The following is a 12,046-nucleotide window of genomic DNA, read 5'->3' as shown; positions in this document are numbered from 1 at the left end:
AAGACAACTTTTCAGATGGCTACACAACTATAAATTTGATGTAATCTTCCTTCAAGAGACTTACTCTTCGGAAAACATAGAAGCAATGTGGAAATCAGAATGGGGAGGGAATTTTTTCTTCAGTCACGGGACAAATCACTCAAAAGGAGTTGCAATCCTCTTTAATCCGAAATTAGATGTTCGCATTAAAAACATTATAGCTGATAAAAACGGAAGGTATATACTACTAGAAGCCTCGCTGTATGATTCTACGTTTCTACTTTGCAATATTTACAGCCCAAACGACAATAACAGTCAAAAAATATTCTTCTCAAAGCTCAATGACACCCTTCGAGAGAATACGCTGATATGCAAATTATTCTTGGGGGCGACTTCAATTGCGCCCTAGCACCTTTAGACAAAACTGGTGGAACTTCTATTGAAAGGAAAAAAGCAGTAATTAGCGAGATCAATAATTTATGCAAAACATACAACCTACAAGATGTATGGAGGAGTCAACACCCCAATCAGTCACAATACACGTGGCGTAACAACTCTCTAAAAGTACAATGCAGGCTGGATTACTGGCTGGTTTCAAAAGACTTGTCAAACTCTGTGAAAGACTCTACAATTGTTCATTACACATTGTCTGATCATTCTGCAATTATCCTTAATCTGCAATCAAAAGAATATACTCAGCGAGGCCCAGGTTTTTGGAAAATAAACAACTCTCTGCTGCACGATGAAAAATTCATACAGGAACTTTCTAACAAGATACCAGATTTCAAAACAAAGCACAATTATCTAGAGGATAAAGGTCTCTACTGGGACATGATAAAAATGGAAGTGAGAGGCTTTTGTGTCCAGTATACAAAACGGAAAAATAGAGAACGCAGAAATGCTGAAAAAAACCTTCAAACTCAAATTGACCATTTGATGACCTTGCTGAAGACGGAGCGTTCAAAGGAAAACATTTTAAAATTTTATCGTCTAAGAGCTGAACTTAACGCTATTGCGGAATATCGAACTAAAGGCGCAATAATAAGAAGTAGAACACGCTGGCATGAACAAGGCGAAAAAAACACTAAATATTTCTTGAATTTAGAAAAAAGGCACCATTTTAAGACGCACATTTCCAAATTGAAAACAAACGATGATAGAGAAATTACTACTCCGAACGATATCCTAGAACAAGGAAAGATGTTCTATAAAAATCTATATACTGCAGCACCGTGCAACAATTCGAAGTACAATCTTTTCTTTGAGAATCCTAATCTTGCTAAGCTAGATGAAACTGGAAAAAATGAACTAGAGTACCCACTCAGTAACGAGGAATGCCTTCACATTTTAGAGCAGTGCGCCAAGGGCAAATGCCCTGGTAGCGATGGACTTTCAGTAGAGTTCTATTTACGCTTTTGGTCGATGCTGGGTGAAGAGTTGGTACAAAGTCTAAACTACGGATTCGAACATCAACATTTGAATATAACGCAAAAACAAGGAATTATCAAAGTAATACCAAAAAAACGGAATGACAAACTATATCTTGAAAACTGGAGACCGCTGACACTACTTAATGTCGATTACAAAATTGCAACTAAAGCCATAGCTCATAGGATTTCAAACGTTCTTCCCAAAATAATCAACGATGATCAAACCGGATACGTTAAAGAGCGTTATATTGGTCAAAACATTAGGCTCATTATGGATATTATGAAAGTAACTGAATTAGAAAACATCCCTGGGCTGGCTATATTCATTGACTTTAAGAAAGCCTTCGACACGGTCGACTGGAATTTTCTTCACAAGACCCTACAAGCTTTTAACTTCGGTCCATGCATTCAAAAGTAGATAAAAACCTTTTACACGGATTGCTCCAGTTGCTTCATAAACAACGGATATGCGTCTGAGTTTTTCATGCCTGAGAGAGGCGTTCGTCAAGGCTGTCCACTCTCGGGTATTTTATTTGTCCTATGTGCTGAAATCCTAGCCAATGCAATAAGAACTGACAAAACTATTCAAGGAATTAATATACACAACAAAGAATTTAAGCTTTCTCAAAATGCCGATGACACAACTGCCTTTGTCTCTGACCTAAAATCTGCAAATAACTTGTTTCAATTATTGTCAAACTTCCAGGAATGTTCAGGCCTAGAGATTAATAAAAGCAAAACTGAAGGTATGTGGTTGGGCGCGAACAGAAACAATACAACAGAGCCCCTTGGAATAGCTCGGCCTTCCAACTCAATACTCGCATTAGGTATTCATTTTTCACATGATGATGAAGTTGCATATAAGAAAAACTTCGAACAAAAACTGAACTCAATGAAAAGCCTTCTCAACTTATGGTATCCTAGAAACCTCACTTTATATGGCCGTATAACGATTCTAAAATCTCTCGCAATCTCTAAACTTGTATATAATACATCAGTGCTCACCTTTCCTTCGAAATTTGTCAACATGGTAAATCAAGCAATTACCCAATTTGTGTGGAACAAGAAAGTTAAAATAAAACAAAAGACTATGATCGGCCCGAGAGAAAAAGGTGGACTAGATATGCCTGATTTTGAAATAATCAACGATGCACTTAAAGTTTCCTGGATAAAAAGACTCAACGACAGTAATGAAACTTCAAGTTGGAGCTACATACCATTGAGCTACCTAAGGGATGTTGGAGGCTTGTTTCTACTTCAATGTAATTTTGACTTAAAAGCACTTAAAATTGAAATACCACTTGCTTTTTACTCGGAAGCTCTCTACGCTTGGGGAAAAATAAATTATTTTTCTCCTAACACCAAAGAACAAGTTTTGAATGAAATTATTTGGAACAATCGCTTCATTAAAGTTGGTGGTGTTTCTGTTTATTACAAAAAATGGCATGAAGCCGGAGTCATTAAAATCAAAGACATTTTCCAAAACAATGCTTTTCTATCTTTTCCTGAGTTCTGCTCTAGATTTAAAATCAAAGCTAACTTTCTTACGTATCATGGATTATGCCACTCAATCCCTAGAGAATGGGTTAATATCCTAAAAGGAAATATCCAGGCGCCTTTGGATGGTAAAGATAACAATAGAATACCTTTGAATAAGCTCTCTTGCAAATCGGCTACACGATTCTTTGTCAAAAAAAAGTTTGTAACACCTACTGCCGAAAAAAGGATGGTAAAAGCAAATTTGAATGAAAAAACAATACAACTCATATATAGCCTTCCTTTCAAAGTTACTAAGGACACCAGACTTGCCATCTTTCAATTTAAAATTATACATCCCATTCTGCCAACAAACTCAACACTTTTTAGAGACGCACTTAAAGAAACCGATAAATGTCACCTATGCTCTGAAAGACAAACACTAGCTCATCTTTTCGCTTCCTGTTCAAAAGTTAAGAGCTTTTGGTCTCATTTTACTAATTGGTGGAATTTCAAAAACTCCGAGTCAATAACTCTTGATGAAAACATGATCATTTACGGTGTTGCCAATGACTTCTCTCGTCGACTTGGTTTAAACCTCTGCTTGATTATCGCAAAACATTACATTTACACTGCCTCCAGAAAAGAAGAAGAGTACTACTGGGAAGCTTTCATGGCCGTTCTTGAAAGTAAAATTCAGATAGAGATGCATAAATCTAAGAAACAGATACAGTTGTAATCCGTAACAATAACTATAGAAATAAGCTAAGTATATATAGAAATAAACATATATAGAAATAATAGATATAATAACAACAACAAAAGTAGGCACCCAGGTTTCCTGTTCTCTGTAATATATTCTTTTTTATTTAGTTTCTGCATGCCCTTTGTGTAACGTAAATTATTCTCTGTAAGTAAGCTATGTATTGTAGTGTATTGTAATTGTAAGTAAGCTATGTATTGTAATGTATTGTAAGTCAGTGTTAATCAATGAACTGCTTTATCTAAAAAAAAAAAAAAAAAAAAAAAAAAAATGTCAAGCCGCCCACAAGAACCAAGCACCATAACAACCCAAAGAAAATCTTTACTTGTCTGGTTTTTTCTTCCGCTTTTCTTGGTTTTAGCATGGCCCGCGATTGCATGGTGCTAAATCGGTAATCCTTTTTCTTTTTAGCAGTGAACATTTTCCAGTTTTGTTTGTTTGTTTGTTTTTGCCTTATTTGCCAATGAAAGTAACTCAAACGCAATATTTGGCTGTTTTTGATACCAGAGACGTATTACCCGTCTGGACGAGCTTCTGCGAAACGTTTTGTAATTCGTCTGGTAGTGCGTCTCTAGTATAAAGACAGGCGCTAGACGAGTTAACCGTCTAGACCATCTAGACGCGTTACGCGTTTTTTGCCCGTCTTTATACAAAAGACGCACTAGCTACCACTCCAGACGAACTAGAAAATGTTTGCGGAAGCTCGTCCAGACAGGCAACTGTACGTCTTTAGCATGTTTTGCTTGGACCACACATTCTTAGTAGCCTGTCTAGTAGGCGTATTGCTATACAGCCTAAGGCCCTGTTTACAAGGCACTCTTAGTTCTTCTTTTTTTTTTTAGCAACGTGTTTACAAGGCAGCTAGGGTGATTACCCTGGCAGTAGAGATTGTAGGGTTACCCAACCTTCTTGTAAACAATGTACGCAAAGCTAACCTAAGATCATGCCCTCCCTCCCTAGTTATCTTTATACATCTTTGCAAGGGAAAAAAACGCCTGATCGCAGGTTAACGCAAAGCAGGCTGCCTGTTTCAGGCGTTCGGTTAGTTCGTTGGGGACAGGTGGAGAAAATGGCGAGGGGTTGACTCCCCATTCTCCACGCTGCTCTCCAACTAACCGAAGGCCTGGAACAAGCTAGGTAACAGGCGTCAGGGGTCCTCAGGGGTCCATCAGGGGTTACAGGCGAAAAAAAATGTCTCCCCACTAGGGAGCCTGTAAGTAGGCGAGAAGCCTCACGTGACGAAACAGACAGCAGCTCAAAAATGTTTGGTTTCACTTTTCATGTTTGGCGTCGTTCAAAGGTCTTCAAATGCCGCATCGTCTATCCGGCTGTTTTCAAACTACGATCCTGGCTTTATTTATACGAAGTACACAGTTAATTTCGTTTTTTGGAGCCTGAAGAACCAAAGAGAATGTAGTGTGAGCGATTTAAGGTAAGCCTGGCCGTCAAAGATGGTCGACTTGTCGTGTTGATGTGGTCGATTGTTTTCCGTGTGTATAGACGATGTAGACAGAAATATAAATGTAATGCTCCTTGAATTGTAGATAGCAAATCTCTTAACATATTTGCTTTACCCTTTGGCAATTAATTTCTTTTGGCATTTGCTTAGCTCATTTCTTAAAAAAAAAAAAAAAAGAAAAAAGAGGGGGGGGGGGGTAAAAATAAAAAAAAAAAAAGGGGAATAATAAAAAGCTAGAGGGGGGCCTAAAAAAAAATTTAAAATTCCAAAAAAAATTCCCCCCCCCCTCTACATAAATAATGACCGTCCCTTATTGTGCTAAAAAGCAGTTGTACAACTGAAACTGATTGCAAATGAATGCGATGACTTCAATAATTAAGCTTACGGAAGACGAAAGGCTCTCGTAAGTAGATTCTAAATAACTTAGTGTAATATTTGCTAAAATATATGAAACAGTGGTAAATATAACCCATTTGGGCGACAATCGTGTAAAGATACTTTTCTAAATCGCCTAGAAAATCCTATAGTCAATCTGATGAACTACACCACTAACGCTGTGAAAAGCTTGACCAGGTCTGACGCTGAAGGCAAATCTGGTCGCGTTCGTATAACGTATGCATTCGTCGTGTGTCAAAATGATTATGATCGATCAAGTCCAGTTGTTGCTGAACTAAAAGGAACAGTTGTGTAGTTATATAAGCTTTATACGTTGTCCAGTTTGATATGTAGATCTCTTAGTATGCCAGCTGGTGATGTTAGATTCTCAATGTTTTTAAAGAGCTTGAACTTTACTATCAATCTTGATATCACTGCCCTTTTACAAAATTATCAGATTGCTAAAATTATTGTTGATGTTCACAATATAAAACAATAAACTTGCTAGCCTTCTTCTTTTTGTTAATCGTCGCTGTTGAGGAAAAATAAAATAACAATTTGTCTGTCTGAATTCTGTATAAATCAAAAACAAATTCAAATTCCTATCCCTGGCTAAGTGATAATGTGCTGGAAATAAAACTTTGGCAGACCAAGAACATCTAAAGCTTCCTTGTTTACTTGGTTTGTTGAATATTTATGTCTTTTATGGCACTTACCTTCTAGGTAAAACTGGCTTTTTAATATCAGATGTAGGAGTTTTGAGCAAATGACAGATCTTTCTGCTAAATTCCAGTCAAAATGACTGAAGCCTTTTGCCAAAATAATGAACAAATTATGCTTTCATTTATCCATTGTTGCCATAATTTTTTTATCTGAACATTCCAGTCATCAACTGAATAATGCAATCATTCAACCACAGCTCTTATTTGAATATTGATTCCATTAATGCAGACCTCTCAAGTCTCACGATTTTGCCGTGAGACTCACGATTTGTAGTTCAATCTCACGGTCTCACGACAAGACAGAAAAATCTCACGATAAACAGAGTCACCTTTGGCTTATTAAGTCGATTGTCTTGCGCCAATTCTGTGTAAATCCGTAGCCAGCAAAGGTATTTCATTAGTTTGTTCGCTAGACACACAATCGATAACCATATATAGAAGACACAAGCCGTGAAAATAACGTTAATTTTTGTGTTGCTAAAACAGGAAAAAAACTCTTTCTCTTAATTAGCACTGGTTTTAGTTATTTTGGTCCGTCAGTTCATTAATCTCCCGGTTTTTACTCGAATCTCCCGGGTTCTTTTTACCTCGATCTCCAGATTTCCGGTGCTTTGAGGTTGAGAGGTCTGTTAATGACAAATAAAGTGGGCCTTTCCATTACTGTGAACTAAAGTGAAAAAAGGTACTGGTGTTAAGTTCAGACCATTCCCCACCCTCCTTAGCTAAAAAAAGGCAGGGGTATTTTGCAGAATGCAGAACACAGAACACAGAATGATGCCCTAACCAACAAATAAAAGCTAACTGCAAGCAAACTGGCTGCTGACCATCATTCTGCATTCTGCATTCAGGGTTCTTCACTCCGGTTTGCTTGCTGTCATTTTTACCCTGGTTTGCTTGTGGTTAGCTTTCGCTCCGGTTTTCTCGCGGCTAGCTTTTATTTGTTGGTTAGGGCTCCATCTGCGTTCTTCAAAATACCCCTGCCATAAAAAAATTAACAATCGTAAAACACACCAGCAGCGGAGTGTTTTGTCTGATCTCACTACATGCAACCTATTAAACCAAAATATTTCTCTTTTTTAGCATCATGTCTAAGGATGGAGTCATTTATGAATTCTTTGACAGCAGGGAATGTAGAACTGACCTTGCCTTATTCTGAAACTTTGAACAACCTGGTCAACTACGATTCAGAACTCACCTACAATTCCACTTCTACAACATCGAGCACAGATCAAGCATCAGCTAGGTTGGATATAAGCCACAAGCTTCCTACAAAGCTCTCAAAAAACCCAAGTACCTACGAAAAAGAACTTCGCGAACTTGTGCTAAATTTGTATTCAGATAAGGAAATACCAACTACAGGACCCAACCAATCAGCCAACATGCTGTCTTTTACTAGGGACCCTATAACACAAGGACATCAAACCAAAAGTGTTACATACTGGGGAGCTCAACAAGTAAGTGTTCCTCAGCCCCTTGATATGATGCGCATGCCAGAGCCCCATCATGGCCAATCAGAATCTGGATCAGAGGGATATTGTTCTCTGGAAAATGGTGCTGCACAATCAGAAGAGAGTGGAATACAGAATCTACAAGAACTGCAGGGTTATTTGGTAAAGTACCAGAACAGCAAGCAAGGTACAGTCATTTTAGTTTGTAGGTTGTACAAAAAAGCTTTTTCAGTCCTCATGTACTTTTTAAGCTTTTTTTTTAGGTAATTGTAAATCAAGTTGGCTAGGGTAGGGTAGAGTAGGCTCAGTGGAGTTCTACTCAGGATCCTGTGTTAGATCCCATAGGAGTCGGCAGGATTTTGACTAGGATCATACACAGAATCACACTCATGAGCATTTTTTGCAGGATCCTATACATTCCTGTAGGATCCTAAGAGATCTTGTACCGTAATGATTCGATTTGGCGCCCTCCTTCCAATAAGCGCCCCCTTCCAAATAAGCGCCTCCTTTCGAATGTGTTTTTGTTAATAAGCGCCCCTATTCCAATAAGCGCCCCCATTCTCCGCCCGTATTCTAAAAAGCGCTCCTATTGTGGCTAACTGCCCCTACTGAAGTCGTTGACGTCAAAAAGATAAACTCATGAACATTCACCGTACCGTACATTTATATATTTACTGCTACAATGAATAATTCTTGTGAAAGTAACTGAATTTTCAACAATTTGTTACTGTTACAGTTTATGTTATTTTTTATTATTTTTATATATATTAAAGTTTTGTTTTGAACATTTGGTTGTTTCGCAAAAAATTAAATAAGTGCCCCGTCTCGAATACGCGCCCTCCCTTAAGGTGCCACAAGTAAATAAGCACCCCGGGCGCTAAATCGAATCATTACGGTAGTAAGGTTCTTCCAAATCGTATAGGATTGCAACAATGGGTGACTCGTATAGGTATTTCATGTTACCAGCTAAGATGAAACGTTGGAGAAGGGAGGGTCAGACAAGCTGATACCCAAACGTCTATGCATTGCCTTTGGACTTTCTTTTAATGTTGGTATTGTGACTTACACAAACATTACCCCTCCCCCCACCATCCTCTTGATATTGGTGGTGCTGTTGGCGTGGAATTTGTAATGCATATGTAAGACGGCCAAAACTCGCCAAAAAGATTTGAGCTAGGACTATGGACAATAACAAAAAAAACGAACAAAAAATATGAAGCTAAATCTGAACGAAAATCAAAAGTAACTCTCTTGGCAAACCAACTAACAACTAACTAACTAGCGAGTTCCAATTATAAAAAAAAAATGTAAAAAAACAAAAACAAAAGTTAGATGTAACTCCTACAAACACAATTTAAAAAAACTGGTTTTCACACTAAAAAAATAGGTAAAAAATCATAAAAATGAATAGAAAAAAATAGGTGTGAAGGGAAAAAGAAATTAGGTAAACACAAAAAATCTAATACAAAAAAACTCACATTTAAAAAAAAAAAACTAAAACTAATACTAAAATAAAAAAACAAATAACTAATCATCCCCTCCTTAAAAAAAAAAAAACTGCTAGAGAACTCTGGGAAACAAGTCTCCCAAGCCTTCAGATTACGCAGAGAGGTCTGTCTACTCTGGTCGGGCACCGTCTCCTGGGGCACGAAACAACAAAGTCTTCTTCTTCGTCTAGATCATCTGGGTACTGGTCCGCGCAGACTCGACCGGGGGGCTAACTGCGGTAGCAGTGGTCGCGGGGCAAACCTCGACGTACGGTGGGGACATACATACCCATCTATCGCGGCTAACACAGCGCCACTTCTAACTCTCCATGTGGGTGGCTCGGACCTCCAGTCACTATCTCGGCGGTCAAACTCTCGGCCGTGAGCGGGGCCTCGACCTGGCCACTCACCACTACCACTTCAGAGGGGGTCTAGGTCCATAGTGTGAAGATCCGGGGGGCGACAATTCCGGGCGCGTGGGTGCGTCATGGGGTCGCGCTCACACCCCGGGGGGGTGCTGCGATCTGGAGCACACTCTCACTACTCCTCCTCGTATCTGGGGACACAAACAGGAACAGTCACCGTGACTACTGCCCGCGTCCGGACTGTGAACAAAACTTCTGTGCGGGATCCAGCGGGCGGCGTCATGGGGAGTAGAAGGCCTTCTGAATCACCACACCACTCTTTCTCTCTCCCGGCCGCACTGAACCAGACGACTTGTCCATGGATAGCTGCGGTAGAGAACTCCTCTCACGTCCCACTCTACCTGTCTCCACGTCTCCTTTCTTCTCTCTGGGAGGGTACGACACTAGGGAGGCGCTAAGTTCATCTACCTCTCTCCTCTATCCGGGACTGGGCTGGTACTGTACTCTGTGGGGGTCACAGTCTCTTCTCGGGATACTCTGACTGGGGGCTGTTCTCAGGGACTCAGGTATGCTGAGGGGGGATGCTAGGTCACTTACGTCACAACTCCTCTCCGGGCTCGGGCCTCCGCTCTCACGGGCCCAACCTACCTCTCTAGGAGTCGGCGGTCGCTCCGCGGCTGTTCTCCTCCTCCTACGGAGACCCCTGACACCCAAACTCGCATATTTCCGGCTAGTACTGGTGGGCTGGTAGGCTTCGGCTCTCCTGGCACTCTGGTCACCGCCTTCACATCTCTGCCTCCCCACACACATAGTCCCGGAAATCGGCGGTCGCCAAACAGTCCGAGATACGGGGGGCCAGAGTCCTCCTCTCCAGGCGCCCCTCTGCTCCCGCTCACTCTCTCCCACACATCCCTATTCTCCCTCGTCCGGCCCTCAAAAGATCCTTTACTAGTCAGGGGCCTTCCAGAGCAGGTCAATTGAGAGATCTCTCCATTGTAGCATCCGCTACTTGAACTGTCGATCCACCACAACCAGGCTTCACACGGGGCCTCGTCTCACCCTATCGGCTCCTTGACACAACTGTTGGGGATCGTCTGTGCGCTGTGGAGTGTGCTACACCCACCATTAAGAGAGGCCCCGGCCCCTCGGTCTCCCGGCGGTCGTTCCCCGGGCTCGGCTACCCCGCCAGGGGTGCAGCCCCTGGGCTCAACTACAGTGACACAGGGGACTAGACTGCCAGAGGTAGGGGGGTCGTCGCGGCTGGCTGTTGGGCGAACAACGGGAACTGAAGACGTCAGGCAGACACTCCTCTTCGGTGGCGGGGGTCTACGCACACACTACTCACATCCCTCATCACTCAGTCAGTACAACCACCACCGGGTCACCCACCTCCACTCGTCCCGTCCCTGCTGACCCTCCATCCCCCACACGTCGACACACTCTTACCGGGCCTCCACATCGTGTTACTCTGTCTCCACTCTCTCCCCTCCACCACTCACCTCCCCCCCTCTCCCTCGCTCCCTCTCCTTCCATTCTGGCGCGCTGTACCTCTCTCTCCCGCTACGCGGAGGTCTCTGTTCTAGTTCTCTCACCCCCAGCTACTCATCATCCTGCCCCTCGTCATCACAGGGTGTTCTGCGCCCCTCACGTACTCCTCTCCCTCCCACCTACCTCCTCCCCTCTTCTCGGGCCCACCCCCTCCACCTCTAACCCCACACCCTCCAGAGCACACCTACTCTCTCTCTCCTCCCCCCTTATCCCCTCCCCTGGGCGTGTCCTTTGCTGGCTCGCTGTCTGGGCGGCCTCCCTCCACTCTTCTCGGGCCGGGCGTCGGCGTCCTCCGCTCCCCTCCTTCTTCCCCTTCCTGTCCTGTCGGGGCGGCACTGGCGGCACTGGTTCGCTGGCCCGTCTTCTCTCCGCTTCCTTCCTGGTGCTTTCCTGCTCTGCCTCCTCCCTCGTCCCTGTCTCTCTTTCCCTTCCTCGCCGCCGCGTGGCTGGGGTGACGTCCCACACGGGCGAGTCATGTTTGTGCCATCTGTGGGGACTGATTCTTGCCCGGCTGACCTCTCTTGGCAACCAACTCAACTGACTACTGAGCGATGGTTGCCAATTTGTTCAGGCCCATGGTTAGGGAGTGTTTTACTGCCTCCACAGGATTACATGGAACTGGGTGTTTTACCCTACATCGATTAGGTGATGCATGGAAATATGCAATTAGACAAGTAAATCAGGGTGTGAGGGAAATATGAATTGGTACCACAACAATAATTCGGATTACTACTCACATTTAGATATACTGACTAAGTGACTAATGGAAAAACTAATCAACTAGTGACTAGTCACACATAGGACATACTAGTGATCAGTTGACAAAAAAATGTGACCTTGTCAGATCACACCCAGTCTGGGGCATGACTTAGCATCGATGAAGTGCAATGAATCACAATCATCCCTTCTTGTAAACTGTAAACAGAAGTAATCCAAAAACATTTTGAAATTGCTTTGGAAACTTTTTTTAAAAAAAAGTAGTTCAGATATTGTA

The 12,046-nt window shown here is 42.2% G+C and overlaps 1 pseudogene across 1 annotated transcript in view; it reads left to right on the top strand.

Moving 5' to 3' along the window:
* The first annotated feature begins 4,852 nt into the window (after positions 1–4,852).
* Positions 4,853–12,046, top strand: part of LOC144647181 (uncharacterized) — a 16,381-nt pseudogene continuing 9,187 nt past the window's right edge. Inside the window, exons 1-2 of the transcript XR_013569541.1 lie at positions 4,853–5,080; positions 7,285–7,839. The product of XR_013569541.1 is annotated as an uncharacterized LOC144647181 (transcript). The remainder of the gene's footprint in view (positions 5,081–7,284; positions 7,840–12,046) is intronic.

Source organism: Oculina patagonica, chromosome 3 (assembly GCF_052425735.1).
Source record: "Oculina patagonica isolate OP01 chromosome 3, crgOcupat, whole genome shotgun sequence".
Classification (NCBI taxonomy): Eukaryota; Metazoa; Cnidaria; class Anthozoa; order Scleractinia; family Oculinidae; genus Oculina; species Oculina patagonica.
The sequence above is the reverse complement of the archived record's forward strand: the minus strand, read 5'-3'. Positions and strand labels throughout refer to the sequence as shown.